This window comes from Amblyomma americanum, chromosome 4 (assembly GCF_052857255.1).
Source record: "Amblyomma americanum isolate KBUSLIRL-KWMA chromosome 4, ASM5285725v1, whole genome shotgun sequence".
NCBI lineage: Eukaryota > Metazoa > Arthropoda > Arachnida > Ixodida > Ixodidae > Amblyomma > Amblyomma americanum.
Genome location: NC_135500.1, coordinates 87,962,390 through 87,980,597, shown reverse-complemented (window position 1 = coordinate 87,980,597; position 18,208 = coordinate 87,962,390). Strand labels below are relative to the sequence as shown.

Here is an 18,208-nt window from a genome sequence, read left to right as displayed (position 1 = left end):
ATGTGAGCAAATTGCTCACAGTGGCATGTGGCAGTTACGTTAATGATTATTCGCGATAGGTCGCGCAGGAGGATCACCCTGGGTTTCACAAGCTGCACCGGTGTCAGCCCCTGGCATCGAGGTTCAGTGGCGCATCGCTTAACAAATGTACAACTGCATGAAGAATTCTATCAGGCCTCCCAGAGATCGAGGAATGCAAAGTAAATAATGACCACTTCTGCATATATGGATATTAACCCTTTAACGCTATCGCGGCATACGCTTAAGACGCAGCTTAAGCAGCTTAAGTGACCACTACATTTCTTTAGTTTTCGTTGTTAGCGCATTATCTCTCGCATAATGATAACCAAAGGGTGCCACATTTTATAAAAATACGCTGGCGTAGGAACTTTCAAAATAAAGCTATTCTTGCAAAAACGAAAGCGGTAGTGTAATAATAAAAAGAACTAAAAAATAGGGTGAAGAGAAACGTTTCCTGCCGTGCAAAACGTTTATTTCTTTGAACTGATCAGCCTTGTGCAGGCTGTGCAAGCCAATAGACTCACTTTGAGTTCACGTTCTCGGATGGCCTGAGCAACAGTAGGAATTTAAATAAATTGCTCCGGAAAATCAGCAGAGCGGCAAGCTTCACCTCTGGCAACAAAGGTATCTTACCGCTCTTACTGGTTTATAGTTGTCTTATATAAAACAATAAAAACAAACAGCATTTTATGCTCCCTCCATTGCTCCGCAACCTTTGATAATAGCATCCTGGTCAATGCCCAGCTAGTACAATATATTACAAAAACTCTGCTAAGAGGATTGCAATGGAAAAGAAAAAGCGCCAAGTAGTTTGCCGGTGATGTATACGAAACAATTATTCATTTTAAACAATCAAAATGTGAAAAGGGCAAGGCAAGAACGACTCAAGATTGATTTCCTCATCTATTATCAACAATTACCCAAGGTTTTTTCGCTCAGGAATGAAGTGAGTGTAAAATTCAACTGTAATACACTCCATTAGCCAAAGAACACTCTAAGAGGTTAAGCTCATTAAGGGCGCCTTTTAACGCTTCTTACTCCTGTTCCCAGAAAACAGCACGATAGATGCCACGAATTCTTGAGAATTTTCAGTGTTATTCCACCCCCACCCCCCTTTGTGCAGGTCTTTTTACATTTGAAGTGGGTAATGATCGCTTGCGTGTCTTCGCTTGTGATTTAGCTCAGACATATAGCAGAAATGCAATGAACCTAACTCGCGGAGGTCTGAGCGGTCAAGCTCATTAGGTATTCCTCCAGAAATAATAGCCTATCATGGTTTCGTCCCATAGCCTTTTAGAAAACGCTTGACAGAAACGCACTAACAACTTAATGCACCTTTCCACGCGAAAATTATTCATGAATGTTGATGTTAACGAAAATGTTTAAAGCGATAGAATAAGAAAGTCACATAAGCACATATCTTCAGCAGGTCGATATACACCACGGCACGGCTCGCCTCGCAGTAAGTTGCCTCGGTACTTATAAGCGCTAGCCCTTTGGATATCTTGCACGCCATAGGTTGGTAGCCTTCTCTGTACATCATGAACAGCTATAGCTGGTGATAAATTAGTATAGACGTTGCAGAGAGGTAGTGGATATCTCCACGATATGCAAACAGAATTAAATGATCGGCCCGTAGGGATACAATAGTTTAGAGGCAATGATTTGCTTTTCTTCTTTTGTTTTCGATTTGAAAAGAAAATTTAGTCCAATATTTTTGCGAGATGTACAGATGTGGAATACTTTCCAAGGTCATGCTGTCGGAAATAATATAAACTGACAAAAAGACATGGCGCGTGCAGTCATAATAGCATACATACCAGGGGAAGCCAAAGGTATGCACTCAGCAGAGGAATGCAGAGTGTTTTCGCTGTTCGCTTGTATGTTGGTCCTTTAGTAATCCGCAAAAACAAAGTTTCTTGCAGCTTTCCTCAGAGAATCTTAATCATGGTAATATAAGCTCCGGTGCGATGTTTCAACCTCACCATTTCTAGCTGAGAAAGCTAAGAAAACGCAGACAGGCTTTGTCGCTAATACAATCATCATGACTTCCTCCAACTGACGCACAACAAATGGCTCTAGCATTGACCTCGGCGGCCAACTTTTCCCTGTGAACTTAACCTTAGGTGCCCAACTCCCTGCCTCCCCCTGCTACAATGACCTTCTCTAAAAGTAATGATCACCATTACCGTTCCTTCAAAATTCGTGTCACCCATTTCTTGTTTTTGCTTATAGGCAAGTTAATACTATCTGGACTCCATGCCACCTCCCTCTTTTCCTCTTTGGATTCTGAACCATGCGCTGATCGTTTCCCTTTCGATATCTTGCTGCGGTGTGTGCAATGTTTCTTCGATCCTTTTGTTTGGCCTAGCGTTAATGCGGAAATGCATTGAACGGCTATGCCTTCATCACACAGTATCCATGATTGTTCGCCCTTCTGTGCATAAGTGCACACGCCTGAAAAAAGTGCTCAGAATTATTTGCACCTCTAAAATTTTTTCCCGCTCAAGTGGAAAACTACGGTAGTTAGGTTCGCAAACGGAGGCGTGTGTGAAGCACGAAAGGAGCTAGAATAAGGTACTAGCACTGCGAAAAAATTGTTCTGTTTACATGAACTGTTCACAAACTATCCAGAAAGCAACATCAAATTCATCTCAAGAGAAAAAAATGTGATGTGAACAAAACACTAGAAGGAAGGAAAGAATGAGCAATTCTCGAATAGGGAGTGCCAGTCAGGACTGAAGTCTGTCTTCATACACTCATCTAATATACAAAATCATTTCGCCGAAATAGGATTTTATTTGAATGAAAATATTCACTGTTCCGGTACATCATGCGACATATTCTGAGGCTTTGCAGGCCAATCATTGCAAAGAACCAAGATATTCTGTAGTAGATCTGAACTTGAAAAAAGAAGCATTAACTTAAGTCTCTTGTTTAATGACCTCTAAGGACCTCCAAGAGTGGTTTCGCATTTGCGAGATTCATGAAGCAATGCTTAATAATCCGGAAACATCAGAGAACTCCACTTAACGATGAAAAGAACCATTGATGTCCAACTTGTTGGACATAAATGGTTCTAATGCATAAATGCATTCTAATGTCCAGCTCGTTGTTCACGCGCGATGTATTGGTGTGCGCTGTGCAGAACGAAGTTTTTGTTCACGGTAAGAGGCGTTTAGAAGACCTAGTGGATGAATACGCGTACGCTTCTAGCTCTGTGTTTTCGCCTTTTTTAGGCTGTTTTCTTGAGTTTGGCGTGGGTGGAACAATGCCCTCCGTGAAAACGAATGCCCAACACGCCCCTGCCAAGAAATTCACGGCAAGGTGCCCTCAATCTCAACCGAAAAAACCTAACCGGAACCCTCAGGCTCAAGCAAGGCTTACTAGGCGCTGCCGAGCGAGACCGCGGTACGCATCTTCATGGATTCTGCGTTGTTTACGACAGATGCGAGGGTACGCGCTGTGTTGCCACCCGACGCAGCCTCCACGTCTACGCATTCTTCAGCGCCTCCACGCCTCCAGCCTGCTTCGGCTTTCGATGCAACGACTTCGGCCTGTGACGTGGAGTGCTCCACCGCCTTCGTGCCTGTGGCTGTCCCTCCAGAAAATGCGCCCGTCGCGCCGTTTCAGTATTCCCATCAAGGGCCAACATCAGCGTCTGAGGCCCTGCCCCCTCCACAGACGCCTCCCGTGAGTCATGCTTCGCTTCCACTTCCTGCTAACTCATTTCGCGTCACCATCAAGCCTACATTGCGCTTTGATATCACTGCCATCCCTGCCCGGTAGGTTAAGGCCACAAATGATCACGTTCTTGGCTGTTGGAACTACTGCGGCTTTGTCGTCCATCGCCCATGGAACACCAACACGGTAAACTTGCCATCCTTGATGGATGCCCAGAAAATGTGTGCCGTTACGCAGGTACCCCTGGACGACAGTAAGCTTGTCCCGGTGCAAATATATTTTGCATCTGGCCCTAACACCCTCCGCTACATGGTTTATCATGTCGAAAGCACAAGTCCTCCCGAGGATGTGGGCGGGGACATTCGCTTCTCAACTCACATTGTACTGCAATCACATCCTATGGCGCACCGGGGCTCATACCTGCGCATCCTGCAAGTCCCCTTGACCCTCCCGCAGTACCTTACCTATATAGGTGCGATCGTGAAACGACAGCCCTTCCAACCTTGTCGTATTTTTTGTTATCATTGCCACAAAGAAGGACTTAGGAAAAATACCTCCCTAATCCTGCAGCTGTGGCCGGCATGAATGAACCAACAGTTCTTTGTACACTAAGCAAATCGCCGGACCAGGGCATTCGCTCACCCACTTGTCCAAAGCAGAAGCGAGCGAAAAAGTTTCTCAAGTCACCTGCAAAAGTGGATATTCCTAGAAATAATCGCTTTGCTGCTCACGCATGTGACGACAAGTACTTCACGGAAGTTCCTTTATCTGATCACGTCGTCTAGACGAACTCATCCAGCGCCAGGAACAGCGTCGTTCTCCCTTCTCTTTTTTATTCATACATTTCCACATAAATGCCTTCATACAACGTTAAAGAATTCTAATAACTCGAAGAATTCTAATAACTCGGGAGCAATCATCACAGGAATCACCTCGAGTAAGCACTGGGCCACAATCAGGTGCCGACCACCTGTTAGCTGTGGCTACCCCACCATTGGATAAGATATTAGCGCATATGAAGCAGGTGACTTCCCACATCACAAGGCTCTCCGGCCTCGTCATGGGTAGCGCATCATCTATGGTGGTTCAACGGAACAGTACAAGCTTCACAAATAAGGCCTCTGAAGTGAACATTCGCCTTTGCGACGGAAAGCAGAAGGCATGGGCGTTCCTACTGCAAGAGCATAATTTTCTTCCACGCCTTTCAGGATTCTGCGAATACCGTTCACTCTGTATCTCTTATCGCCGTTGCATCGCCTCCCCCTTCAGCCCAGGTAAATCTAAAATTCATATTCACAGTTCAGTTCCGCATACGCCGCTCGACATTTAACGGTTCTGCAACACACGTCACTAGTTGGTCGCTGTTCTTGTTAAACCTGCACGCACAGCCCTCATTCTAGTTTCTTTTTATGGCAGTCCCGGCTCCGCACCTACCAATCTTGGTAGGTCTGTTTTCTACATTATACCAACTCTGGTGTCCCTATTCTAGTTGGTGGAGACTTCAACGGCGCACACACTTCGTGGGGTTACCCATCAGATTCCTCAAGGGGTTCACACATCCAAGGCAGCTTTTCAGATCATTGCTTAAAACTTTTAAGGCACCCGAATACCTCTACCCGCCTAACGAGGTGGTCCATATTGGTCTGATTTCACTTGGTGGTTAGGCCCGGTAACTGTCGCTGGGTTGTTGATTCATATAATTGGGGTTGTAATCACAGCTTTATTTTTATCTCCCTCACTTCTTCGCGTCTACAGAAAATACGCCGCAGCATACGCATAACATCATGAGGCTCTCTACGCGCAGAATATCGTATATCTACATTAAACCCGTTTTTAGCACTATCTACGCTCTCCGCTGTTCTGGCAACTCGCACTATATGCCACTACTTTAAATGAAGATGACCCAAACCCGGACATACACCTTCTGAATCTATGGGCTCTTCGTTGGCAGGCGGATCTTTATGCTTCTCTTCACCTTGAGGACGCATCGGCTCTTCCCATTTTTCGCCGCGCCACCGCACGTGCGCGGCGCTATACAAAACGCCTAGACAGGTAACGCTGGGCTGCATGGTGTGCCCGCCTGTCCGCTACGCAGGGCAATCGACATCTTAGGAAAGTGTTTTCCGACATGGTGCACCCTTCTGAGGTTGCAGATTATACAGAGAACAATCGCCTTTCGCTGAATGTGGTTGAAGATACATTTGCACAAGAAGCGGCCCGTAAGCTTTTCCACACCATAACTGCACCTCTACATCTCCTCCTGACTTATCGGTTACAGAGCCCTCCGATGGCATTACTTCTCACGTAACCATGGCAGAGCTGCTAGCCTACAACGAATGCCTAAAAACTACCACTACTCCCGGGCATGGCGGCCTAACATTTTCTCTACACGCTTGTCATGCTGGCTGGAATCCCTAATTGTTACCCAGATTCCGAAATGGGTTTCCGCCTACAAATTAAAACGAGCATGCTATTACTAAGGCTGCTGACTGGCATGACCCCTCTCTGCGCAGTCGCCTTGTTCGAACCGTGATCGCTACAGAAATAACAAAGGAATATTATAACATCATTCTCTCTGCCATTCTTGCCTGCATTGAAACTCTTGGTCTCCCTCACCGGCTTCTCCTCTCCCTTCATGCCTCTTTAGAAAATCGAAATTCAGTGTGGGTGTCCACGGGAAGCCCTTTCGTAACTTCACCTCCAATAAAGAGTGGCCCAGGGCTCCGTTCTCGTTCCACATTATTTAATGTGGCTTTTATTCCTGTTTCTATAGCCATAGAGACCATCCATTCTATCCGTTTGCTTGTCTATGCCGCTGATATAACCAGCGGTGCTGCCATCCAGATGTGTCTATCCACCAATGTGTCCTCCAGTACGCGCTGCCTGTATTGACATCTCTCCTCCCACCTTCCGGTATTACACTCTCTCCTCCTAAATCATGTTTCAGTCGCATTGAAAATGAAGCCCGCTTATACAAATCTCCCCTTATAATTTTACGATACATAGTTCTCCTATTCCTTAGGTAGAAACTGTTCGTACTCTTGGCTTTATCTTTCATACATCTGGGACTGGCACCCCATGGCTGACAACCACCCGTAAACCTTCACACGCTACTCTAGGTGTGATTCGTCGCACAGCTATGCGCTCTGGTGGCGCACGTGCTCTTTCGGCCCGCCAGCTTGTGCGTTCTATCCTTCAGCCGCGGATAAAATATCAGGCACCCATACCCGTGCTTCAGGAGTTCGCCCAACTTAATACACTGAGCGAACTCATCGACCAACGGGTGGCAAATAGAGCTCGAAAACAGTCTCTCCAACTTCATCGTTTAAAGACACTCCTCCGTGGTCATACTGCCAGCTCACTGACAATTGCCCCACTGTTTCCTCGCCGGTATCAGCAGCGTATCTGCCTAAAGGGTGCATATTATACACGGATGCATCACATTCTGCAGAGAGGGGAGTTAGTGCTGTATATAGCCCCTGCCATCCGCATCTCAACTCTCGCGCGGCGTATACCGCGGATACGTTCACTCTCCTGACATTTGAGCTTCATTTCGTTTTCAATGTCATTGCTTCTCTTACGCTCGTTCCCACATTCAATACAGTTCATATTTACAGCGACTCCTAGCCACCCTTTAAGAGCTTAAGGCTGTTCGGCACACATTCCATATTACGTAATCAATTAATGTGCTCTGCGCAAAGTACCGATGTCCTGTGCGCATACACTGGATTCTCGGCCATTCTCAGGATTCACACAACATTTAAGCGGATGCTACGACTTACCTTGACACATTAGACGACCCGCCACCTTCCCCTCTTCCCCCGGATCCGCTCCTGTTTCATGTTTCCGATTCCAGAGTTCTGCGCAGCGAACACGTGCTCTAATTCCTCCGTGTTCGCACACTCTCCCCGTAGTCTTACTCGGCAGGAGAAGGCATCAGTGCGCCAAATTCGGGCAGGGAGAGCCCTGACACCATCTGTCCGTCACCAGTGCAAAATATCTGTCAGCAACTGACAAGGTGCTCTCACTGTGGCGCTGCACCGGACATCTGTGATGTGCGGCACTTGTTGTAGACGTACCTGGTAACGGGTGCTATTAGAAAACGGCCCCTCTGGGAGGTGGGCCTGCGGTAGAACCGCGAACGACGGTTCGTTCGCGGTTTTCTATTTAATTGGGTTTTTATTGTATTGGTTGGTTTCATATATTTATTGCTTTTGTTGTTTTTATTTTTTGGATTTAAATTTTTTTATCTTATTTCTTTGCTTTTAATTGGTTTGTTTTCATTTTTATTCTTTATTTTTATTTTTATTTTTTCTTATTGCTAGTTTTTATTTTGGTTTTTATGTCACTACATATATTTTGCTTGTGAACTGCTGCTTAATAAAGTTTCACATTTTGTTTTATTTACCGTACAACTTTGACTGACACTTCGTGCGGACAACTTCCGTCCACAAACTTTCCTCTACGACTTGCGTCCACGCCACTCATGAGCTATGAAAGGCTTACGCTTTGATTTATCGTTACCCTTTTTGTTTTCTCCAACTTGCTCCAAGAATCACACTTAAATGATTGCTTCGGTTAGGTGCTGAACCAAGCTGGGTTCTTCAAATTCAGGGCTGGCACTATCTACTCCGCGATGCTTTAACATACTGATCCGAAAAAAGCTTTTCCTCATATTTGAGAACTCTTTTGGTTAATATTGTACCTAGACTCCGTGCAGTCAACTATTTATTCAATTAACTTGAAGGTAAAGGACCGAAGATTCACTAGCTTCATCTTAAACGGAAGGCGTCCATCGCGTACTACATCAGATTTTCGGCGGACAGTGAAAACTAAGATAGTATGCTCGATAATACTGACACCGATATTTAAAGGTTCTTCAAGAACGTTAGCATGTACGTAAATCAGACATTGCGGTTTTCGCTTGTCACGAGCGCAACATCAGGGCAGCACAGATTAACCGGTTTCACCCCGTGGCGCTCTTGATTCACTTTGGTTCGCACGTGCGGGTGAGTAGCTGGCATTACTGTCCACCACTGATCGTTTTCAGGCGGTTTTAGCAGACCTGCGCATAAGGGCAAGTGACTGGCAAGCGGTACAGGTATATCAATTTAGTTCAGAGTACTGGAAGGATTCCCGTATTATTATCGCAAGATGCTTCGCCTGAACAAACCACGTTTGAATACCCACAACCACGAGGTGTATCGCTGCTGAGTTTACACGGACAGCCTTACAAGGACGTGCCTTCTGGATGATGGCGGCAGAGTGCTCTAAAAACTTTCCACCCCATGTACGCAGTGGCACAGCCTCGAGAATACTGGAATCTTGGAACAGCGCTAATATAAAGTTACTCTAAAAAAATTGAACGTGAAAGAATTTAAAAATTACCACCGAGCTAGCTTGCTTATCAGTGTATTTACTAAGGTAACCATTACAGAATTAATGCACACTTGGAATTCAGTCAATCAATGCAAATGACCAGGTTGGCTTTTTGAAAAGCTACTAAAGAATAGACCACATTCACACCATCAATAATGTGATATAAAAATGCGCAGAACCTAGCCAACTCCTGCATACCGCTTGTGAAGTCGCAAGAGACGGTTTGACTGAATCGACGCGCCAGGAACTGTGTGCAGGTATTGCGTAACAAAGAGGCATATGAAAAGGCAATGCGGTTCAACAGCAACCGTATTTCAACACAAGCATGATAGGAGACACGATCTCTTCATTACTATTCACCCATTTTTTATAAGTGGTGTCCAGAGAACTTGATTCGGAAATATTGGTGGCAAACGCGCATGGGAAATAGCTTAGCAATTTTTGATTTTCTTATGACGTGGGCTTGCTAAGGTACTTTGGGGCTTGACTGCAAAACATGATCGCAGACTTAGACGTGCGAAGCAAAACAGAAGGTCTGAAAAGTACTATGGAGAAATGTAATGTTCCACAATCTCCGCAGAGCACAACAGTTTACGATAGGAAGCGAATCATAGGAAGGTAAAAGAGAATACATCTACTTCCGGTAGGTAGTGACTGCAGATGCGGATTTCGAGAGTAAAATAACTAGGAGGGTAAAATGAGGTGGTGTCGATTCGCAGACAGTATCAGGTAATGAACAGGCGTTTACCAAAATTTCTAAAGCAGGAAATATGCAAGTGTACCTTACCTGTACTTAGTACCTATGAGCCAGAAACGCAACGGCGAACGAAAAGGGCTGACTTTATATTCAGTAGCGCGCAGAGAGATATCGTTAGGGAAATTATGGGTGTGAGGTGAAGAGGCAAGATTTGAGCAGAATGAGAAAGGCAACAGAAGTGAATTAGTGTTATCCTAGTCGAAAACAAGAGAGCTGAGTATTGGAAGAGCTTGCAAATGGAAGGAAAAAAAAAGCTGATGAGCCAATAAAATAACGGACGGAATGCACGAGATGGCTTGCGTAGCAGGCGGAGTTGGTGAGCCAGGTGGGCAGGTGAGATGTGTAAGTTTGCAGAAATAATCCTGTTCACTGCTGACACGCACAGGCAGCGGCTTTTGTCCTGCAATGGACATAGCAAGGCTGATGATGTGATGACGTCTAACATTGTATCTAAAGCCAGTGTGTTTCTGAAATCTATCAGAATTGCAAAAGAATTATTATTGCCTTTATGAAAGGCGATCGTGCATGCAATAAAGCGTACCATGTCTGCGTACTGTCCGATGGAGGAGTTCGCAGAACTGTGTTTTTTAAGCCAATTTGTTGGCGCTAACGCGGTACTTTGTCAAAACAGAAAACATTTGCTTTATGTGCCTTTTCAGTTATCTCTCAAATTATATCGCTTATTTGGTTGAAATAATGGGATGAGCTCGTCGCCAGTTCACAAAATCGTAATCTTGTGTCGGTTACGACAGGACTCCATTTTTATCAGAAATCAGAGGTCTCATGATTTCTAGCACAATCACTAAACTACCTCTCGACATGTATGACCGAAACAATAGGTAGAGCATTAGTTGATTTCTGCGGAAGCGCGCCATGACAGCGGAAGAAGTGTCTCCCAGAAAAGTAACACGGCTGCTTAAACCGCGGTAAATGCGGGAAGTCGTGGAGCAGTGACGCTGCTGCAACCATTGGTCGCCGTCTGCTAGGATGACCTGCTAGACTTGAACCGGTGCGTTCACAATTATCCTCTAAAAAATTTAAAACATCTCTTCTGAGCGCATTAGTAGCGGTAAGAGCAGCCTAGTTACGTTCAGCAAGACTGGTATCTGTTGTGTTTACTATGGCACATGACTGTCCCAGCTTAGCCAAGAAAATTAAAGGAAGGTGCGCATTTCGTGAATAAGCAGCTAATTTTATAAGGTTATGAACTTTGGTCCAGAACAAAAACTCTATTCTTCTTTCAGAATTTCTGGAGCATGACTTCAATAGCCTGTGTTACGATCGCTTGTACCATGCTTGCTCTAGGTGAGTGCGCAGAGTTGTAAACACAAACATAATCTGTGGTGAAAATAATATATATCGGCTATTCAAACTTTCTCGTTTCTTCTTTCAAACCAAGAAAACGTAAGATCTCTGTGAGAAGGGGATTCTGGGGCTATTCAGATATTAAATATACCTGCGTTCTCCTCTCCTTCGCTCCTGCATGCTTATGATTGCTGCAGTAAATCTTCCTGCTTGCGGCAAGTAAAATGTAGAAATGAAAAGAAAGGTCATATTTAAACACCTAATTTAAAATACAGTTGTTCATTTCATTTTATTTCCTTACAGGACCCATGACTGGGGTATTACATAACGGGCGCGAACTAATAAAGAAAGCATTCTTACAGTTGTACATAATTTTTTTACATTTTTGTTGAACTTGGATGAGCTGAACAGGTGATGGTGGCAATGTCGCTTGGAAGGCCGTTCCAGTCAGCGGCTGTGTGTCGAAAAAAAAGCAATTGGCAAATGCGACAGTGCACGAGAGTGGACGGGTCACATGGAAATGATGACAGGTGCGGAGTGATATGCGTGCTGGGGGAGAATAAATGTAAGGAGCGGTGCGCATGGGGCTATTGAAGATTTTATGAAATAAATATAAACTGGAGGTTCGACGACGGAGAGATAAGGACGGTACACCCGATGCAGTTTTCAATGCGGAAACGCTAATGCCATAAGCTTAGGTTGCATAAATAAACCTGACCGTGCGACTTTGAGTGGACTCAAGAGAATTAATTAGATAAGTTTTATAAGGATTCCAAACTGGTGATGAGAATTCCATCTTTGACCTGACGAACGATTCATAGACCAGTAACGTAACGTGTTGAGTGTGATGTAGATGACGTTTTAAGAATCCTGACGTTTTTTTTTTGCTGATGATATTGCGTTAGTGGCATGCAAACTCCAGGAAAGACGTCTAGAAAGTGCTACGCCTAAATACTTGTAGCACTGAACCGGTTTTATGGACATATTAGAGATTACGTAGAACCGAATAAGAGCATTACGACGGTGGTGTAGAGATAAAAGTTGCGCTTTTGTGGGTATGTTACATTAGCCATTGGTTATACCAGTTCTGGACAGCATTAAAATAATTCTGCAGGGATGCTTGGTTAGCGGGTTTAGTAACTGCAAGATAAATTACACAGTAATCAGAAAACATGCATATATTTGAGGTCACTTGTGATGGCAAATCATTAACGCATATTAGGAAACGTAGCCGGCCAAGTACAGATCTCTGAAGAACACCTGACGTTACCGGAAGAGAGTTAGAATTCTTATTGTTACCAGAAACAAGTTTGAAGTGTTTAGATAGGAATGTTTCAATCAATTTCATTATGTAGGGGTGCAAGTTTAATCTGGAAAGTTTTGTGAGTAACCGTGTATGAGGTACTTTATCGAAGGCTTAAGAGAAGTCTAAAAATATGACGTCGGTCTGTTGATTAGAATCAAGCTGATGTGCAGATCAAGTAAGAAAGTTCTCAGTTGGGTCTCGCAGGAATAGCCTCTGCCAAATCCATGCTGTGCCGGGTGAAAACAGTTGTTAGTCAAGGAAGGCCATGATATGGGTAAAGCTGACGTGGTCCATGATTTTGCAGGGTACGCCGGTTAGAGAAATGGGGCGGTAATTTAAAGGTGAATTTTCGCCACTTGATTTGTAGACTGAAACGACCTTCCCATGTTTCCAATCGTTGGCCAGTTGGCCAGTGAGGAGTGACTGCGTGAATAACAACGACAAAAAAGACGCACATGTTTCTTTTGTGTTTTTTAGCATTCTAGTGTTGATGTTGTCGATGCTGGCGGAGGATCACAGCTTTATGTTTTCGATTAATTATGAGATTCCTGTTGGAGAGAATCTCAGCGGAGGGATAGGTTGAACCCGCCGCGGTGGCTCAGTGGTTAGAGCGCTCGGCTAATGATCTGGAGTTCCCGGGTTCGAACCCGACCGTGGCGGCTGCGTTTTTATGGAGGCGAAACGCTAAGGCGCCCGTGTTCTGTGCGATGTCATTGCACGTTAAAGATCCCCAGGTGGTCGAAATTATTCCGTAGCCCCCCACTACGGCAACTTTCTCTTCCTTTCTTCTTTCACTCCCTCCCTAATTCCTTACCTTACGGAGCGGTTCAGGTGTCCAACGATAAATGAGTCAGATACTGCGCTATTTCCTTTCCCCCAAACCAATTATTATTATTATTATTAATATTATTATTATTATTAGTATTATTTTAGGTTCTATATTAGATGTCGGTTCTGAAGGCAGTGATATGAAAGCTTCTTTCGTAAACACAGATCAAAGAGACCACGTGTATTTTTATTTCCGTGGGCCTAATTTGCGGTTATATTTTCTGACTTAAACTGTTTATTCACAGAAACCTAAAAAAGAAAATAAAAGTGAAAACGAGCCGCCACTGAACTGGCTGAAAGGCGCTCCACGCGTTGGCTGACTCTGCCTACCTACCGCGTTGAGTTAAAAAAAAGGCGGGAGCCGGGACGTTCAATCCGGTTTAATTAGAGCAAACGGTCGCACAGGATAATAACCCGAAGTTTCTAAGAACGCCCAAAACATGTCGATAGAGTTCCCGCGGTAAAAAGACGAGCTCAGATTCCTCTTTAGTGCGCCTAGAAGAAAGCATTCAATCGCAGCGGTATCAGGTTGTGTTTACCGAAAACTGACCTAATGTGCATCATAAACATAATTTAAAACTACACGCGCCCCTTTTTTTTAACCTTTGTATGTTGTGTATATTAGTAGCAGTAGTATGTCTTATTTACTAATGTCTTATTGTTACTTTGAACTTGTAAATTTTCCACTGCAGCATCCGCAGTCTAATAAGCTTCAGCATTTAAATAGTCTCGTTACACATTACTTGCAGGATACTGCAAGGCGCAGTCCCAAATCCTCGTGGAGAGCAGAGAGGAGACCCCACCGTGCTCCACAATGCAAGTTGCTTCCCCGCCTGTAAGTTGCAGAAATTAGATTTGCATTTGTTTGATTCATATTTCTCGCAGGCTGAGTCATGTGTAACAGATCGTGAGTATAAGTTTGGCGTCATATTCAATGATTACTTTCTTTTTAGCTAAGAAAACTATTCTAAACGGCGGAAAATTTTCGGCAGTGTTATCTGGAAGAGGGAAAATGCGCTGAGTTATAAAACAATTTGTGAAATCGCTGCTCAGAGGTGCCCAAAATTCTTTCTATATAGCGTCCGTTCCAGCAGCTTAAAAACAAAGAAACATTGGAACATGTTTCAGCTGCACCGAATGTTATTGCCTTATTATAGCTACCTGATTCCTATTATGAGTTCTGATTATGTGTCCGAAATAACGGTGGCAAGCATTATAGTTCTGCGGTTACGAACTGAAGTCGACGGCAAGAACTCGGAAACTATTCAGAGGCTAGACGCTAGCACAGGTCAAACTTGTAGACTCGCGAAACGGATCGCAAACAAACATGCGGGCATGAAAAAGCTTACCTCCTTAAGATAGTTTAGTCTTTGATAATCAGCAGGATAGTCTGCGCAGTGCCGCATGTGCGGCTCCGTAAGACGGAAGAGCAAAAACTCGACATTTCATTCGTAAAGGTAGCAGATTTACCACCCAATACATCGGCGAATAGGATTTTCCGACTAGGGGTTTCCAATACCCTCCAAGAGCTGATTGAGGCTGCAACGACTTCGCAACACCAGATATTGTTGCGCAGTCGCACTGGTCGCACAATTCTGGAAAAGCTGGGACATGAGCCTCGAGCATCCTCTAGACGTACTGACAAGGTTCATAGACAGATTAGGGCCAAATTAAGGATACCTCCACTCCGCAAAAACATGCATCCCATCTACAATCAGAGCAGAAGGACGGGTAGAGCATCAGCGTTGCAAGCCCGTTTTGAGGACCAATCGGAGGCCTTGTGTACAGATGCCGCAGAATAGGCCGACGATATGGGGCGCGTTTCAGTAACAACTGGGGTAAACGGGGGTCCAACAGCGTGCTGCAGCGTAGCAGCACGAGTGTTGACCGCTGGCCCACCACTTCCACAACAGGTCACGCTCATTTCAACACCGGTACAAGAGTTGAGGGGAAATGAGAAAGTGACTCGAAGACAGCGGTTCGAAACTTTGACGCGGGGCGGATTTCAGCCGTAGCAGCACCAGTGTTGACGACCGGTGGCCCACCACTGCCACAACAGATCACGCTCATTTGGACACAGGCACAAGAGTTGAAGGGAAACGAGAAAGCGCACATATTGGTCCGAGGATTAGCTACCTTCCGGGATCCCAGTGGCGTCTCATAAGCAGCACCGTCCACCTAGCCCGATGATGAGCCCCTACAGTTCCATGACGATCTTAGTACATATGAAGATATCGTAAGTCATTAAATTTAGGCAGAGCGGTACTCCCAAAAGCGTGTAAGCAGCTCACCAAAAGCAAAGAGGTTGTGTGCCGTAAGCTAAAACCCGGAGTACAACGTATTTCCTGGGAGGCACTGTTTCCAGAACAGTAAGAACAGGGACAACGTTAAGTCAGCCATCTCGCCCTGGCTGCTGCTGAGATTCAGGAGATCCCGGCCGACGGCGGAGGGGAAGACATGGCTGGTACCGAGCTGCTTCACGGATCACCGTCAGCCTTTTGAAGGGTGCTAATAAGTGTTATTTCTCTATCTCTCGCCGGAGTATAATAACTTATATGGAATAACTGTTTGCCTGCTTTAGTTTTGGGGGTATTTCGTTTCTCAAAGTCTATAATTTTTTACTTTCTCTGACCCTGCCCCACAACCAATAAATGCCATTGAAAATTCTTTAGTTTCGGTGCAGCCCTAAAAAGACAGAAAAAAAAACTCACTGGCGCTCACTCGGCCGAGAAGACGCAAATGCGTAAGCGTTCACCATTAGAACTATCCGCTTACTGGCCGCACATCGATATCTCTATAAATTCTCTTATTTTTAGTTTTTAGCGTCTTCATTCTCGTCATTATCTTTTAAATCCGCAACATCGGTCATTATCTACTCTGCATTGAGAGATAATGGTCCTCGTACCGCTCCTAGCGCAGTGGTGCAGCTCCACTGCCCTAGTGTGGCAGGTCCTGCCATCGGTGGGCCAAGTGCGACCCACGTTGCTCTTCCAGGAGAACCTCCCACTGCCAGTCGCTGATTTAACGGTAACCTGCCACGCTGGACAGTTTGCACACAACGCTGTGGGCAGGGCTTCAGCGCTTTACTCCTGGTGCTTCAGATAGGGATTCACTTTTTCCGCGACATATCCCCTCCAATGCTCACTGATCAATAATAAGCACAGACTTCAAGCCCTTTCACACACCATGGCCAAACCAAAGCAAAGAAAAATTAACCTGTCCATGAGAGGATTATAGACGTTCATAAAGCCGTAAGTGAAAACAAAACGAAGGAAAAGAAGCCTACATGCGAAACCGAAAGTTTAAATTGCTCATTATTACTCCCTCTTCACAACTCTGTACAAGGCGACCAATGGGTCCTCTTTAAAGTGGGGCTCTCGGCCTGAAAGCCTATTACCCTCACCACTGATCGTCTTCCGATGTATCCAACCATCCTCGACGAGGAGCCCTAAAAGATGCCATGACATGCGCTGCTGTCCCGCAAGCCAGTTTCCTCAACGTCGACCTGCCTGAGAAAATAAATTTCCATTGTTTTGAAGGGTTCAAAGTTGAGTGCTTTAGCTCTAACTCGATAAAACTAGTGCCCTGGAGGAAAGCTTATAAATGTTCCTGGGGCGCAATAAATATTCGAAGGAAACTGTCGCCGTGAAAATTTAATCAGCTAGGTATCTCTCGCTAACCTGCACTGACCTTTCCTATCCTAGAGAGGTGCGTTTGCCCGTAACCACAAATTGGGCCTGAAGCCTGGCGCGATGGAGCTGTTTTGATTAGCTCTTACTTCATCGTACCTTCGGTCATTCGCATAGTACAGGTACTTACCGGCCCCTCGAGCAGCTACTGACAGCGACATGTTGACTAGCACTGAAAACCACTAGAGACAACTAAAAGGTACCGATGGGACACACTCTTTAGTATTTTCTGCATCGTTTCCAATATTGCACTTCTTTCTGCGTTGTATATATTTCTTTAAAGAATTGCTTTAAACAGGAGGAAGCGAACAGCCAGGCCATCATTTTTTGGAGACAATGTCTTACGAGCCATTTCGCACGCATTTCCACGGCCGTAGCTGACTGTTTGTTAATTCAGCAGGAGCAACATTTGAGCTCTTAGTCACCATGATCGAATTTTAGTTCTTCATTGCAGGCATCTGGAAGCAAGCTCAAATGAATGCCTGTCTAGTACATATGCAATAAGGATGTTCGCACTAGGTGCTTTCATAATATTAAGGCGTGATAACCTTGTAAGCGCCATCGATCAGGAGTCCTTTGGGCTAACATGAAATCCTAATATTCTCCGTCGGCATAGAGAAGTTGCCTAGCGTAGTTTCTCCTGCTAGTTGAGCTGCAGAGCAAGTAAAAAAAAGCCTAGGAAATTACGCTGCTTTCGTTGTCCCCTTACACTGAATAGGATTCTGAGCTCGTCTTTTTACAGCGGTACCTCGATCTGCAGGCTCCGAGCATTCCTTGAAGCTACGAAGTATTGCCCAGTGTGGCTGATTTATTACATCCAGTTAAGCGTCCCGGCTCGCGCCTTTTTTTGCGAAGTGACCCCGGAAAAGGAGAGGAGTCAGCGAACGCGTGGAGGCTTGCCGCTCTGCCATCGGTGGAGGGATATGTAGCGATCGGCGAATGCGATGAGTACACGCGTATTTGAACTTCCATGGGCCTAATTTGCGGCTGTGTAGTCTGTAATTGAAGCGATTTATTCAGGAACAGCTAAACCCCAAATAAAAGTGAGACTAAGCCCCCACATGACTGGCTGAAAGGCACTACACGCGTTTGCGGACTCCTCTTCTAGGAGGTGAGTTAAAAAAAAAAGCGGGAGCCGGGATATTTCATTCAATTTAATTGAGAAATCGGCCGTACAGGAAAAACATTCGAAGCTTATTACAAAGCTCGGTAGTGCACATCGAGTTCCTGAGGTAGAAA

General features: G+C 45.0%; 1 pseudogene across 1 annotated transcript in view; it reads left to right on the top strand.

Moving 5' to 3' along the window:
* LOC144129642 (uncharacterized) overlaps nucleotides 1-18,208 on the top strand; it is a 388,920-nt pseudogene that overhangs the window by 252,505 nt on the left and 118,207 nt on the right. Inside the window, exon 5 of the transcript XR_013313924.1 lies at nucleotides 14,030-14,115. The product of XR_013313924.1 is annotated as an uncharacterized LOC144129642 (transcript). The remainder of the gene's footprint in view (nucleotides 1-14,029; nucleotides 14,116-18,208) is intronic.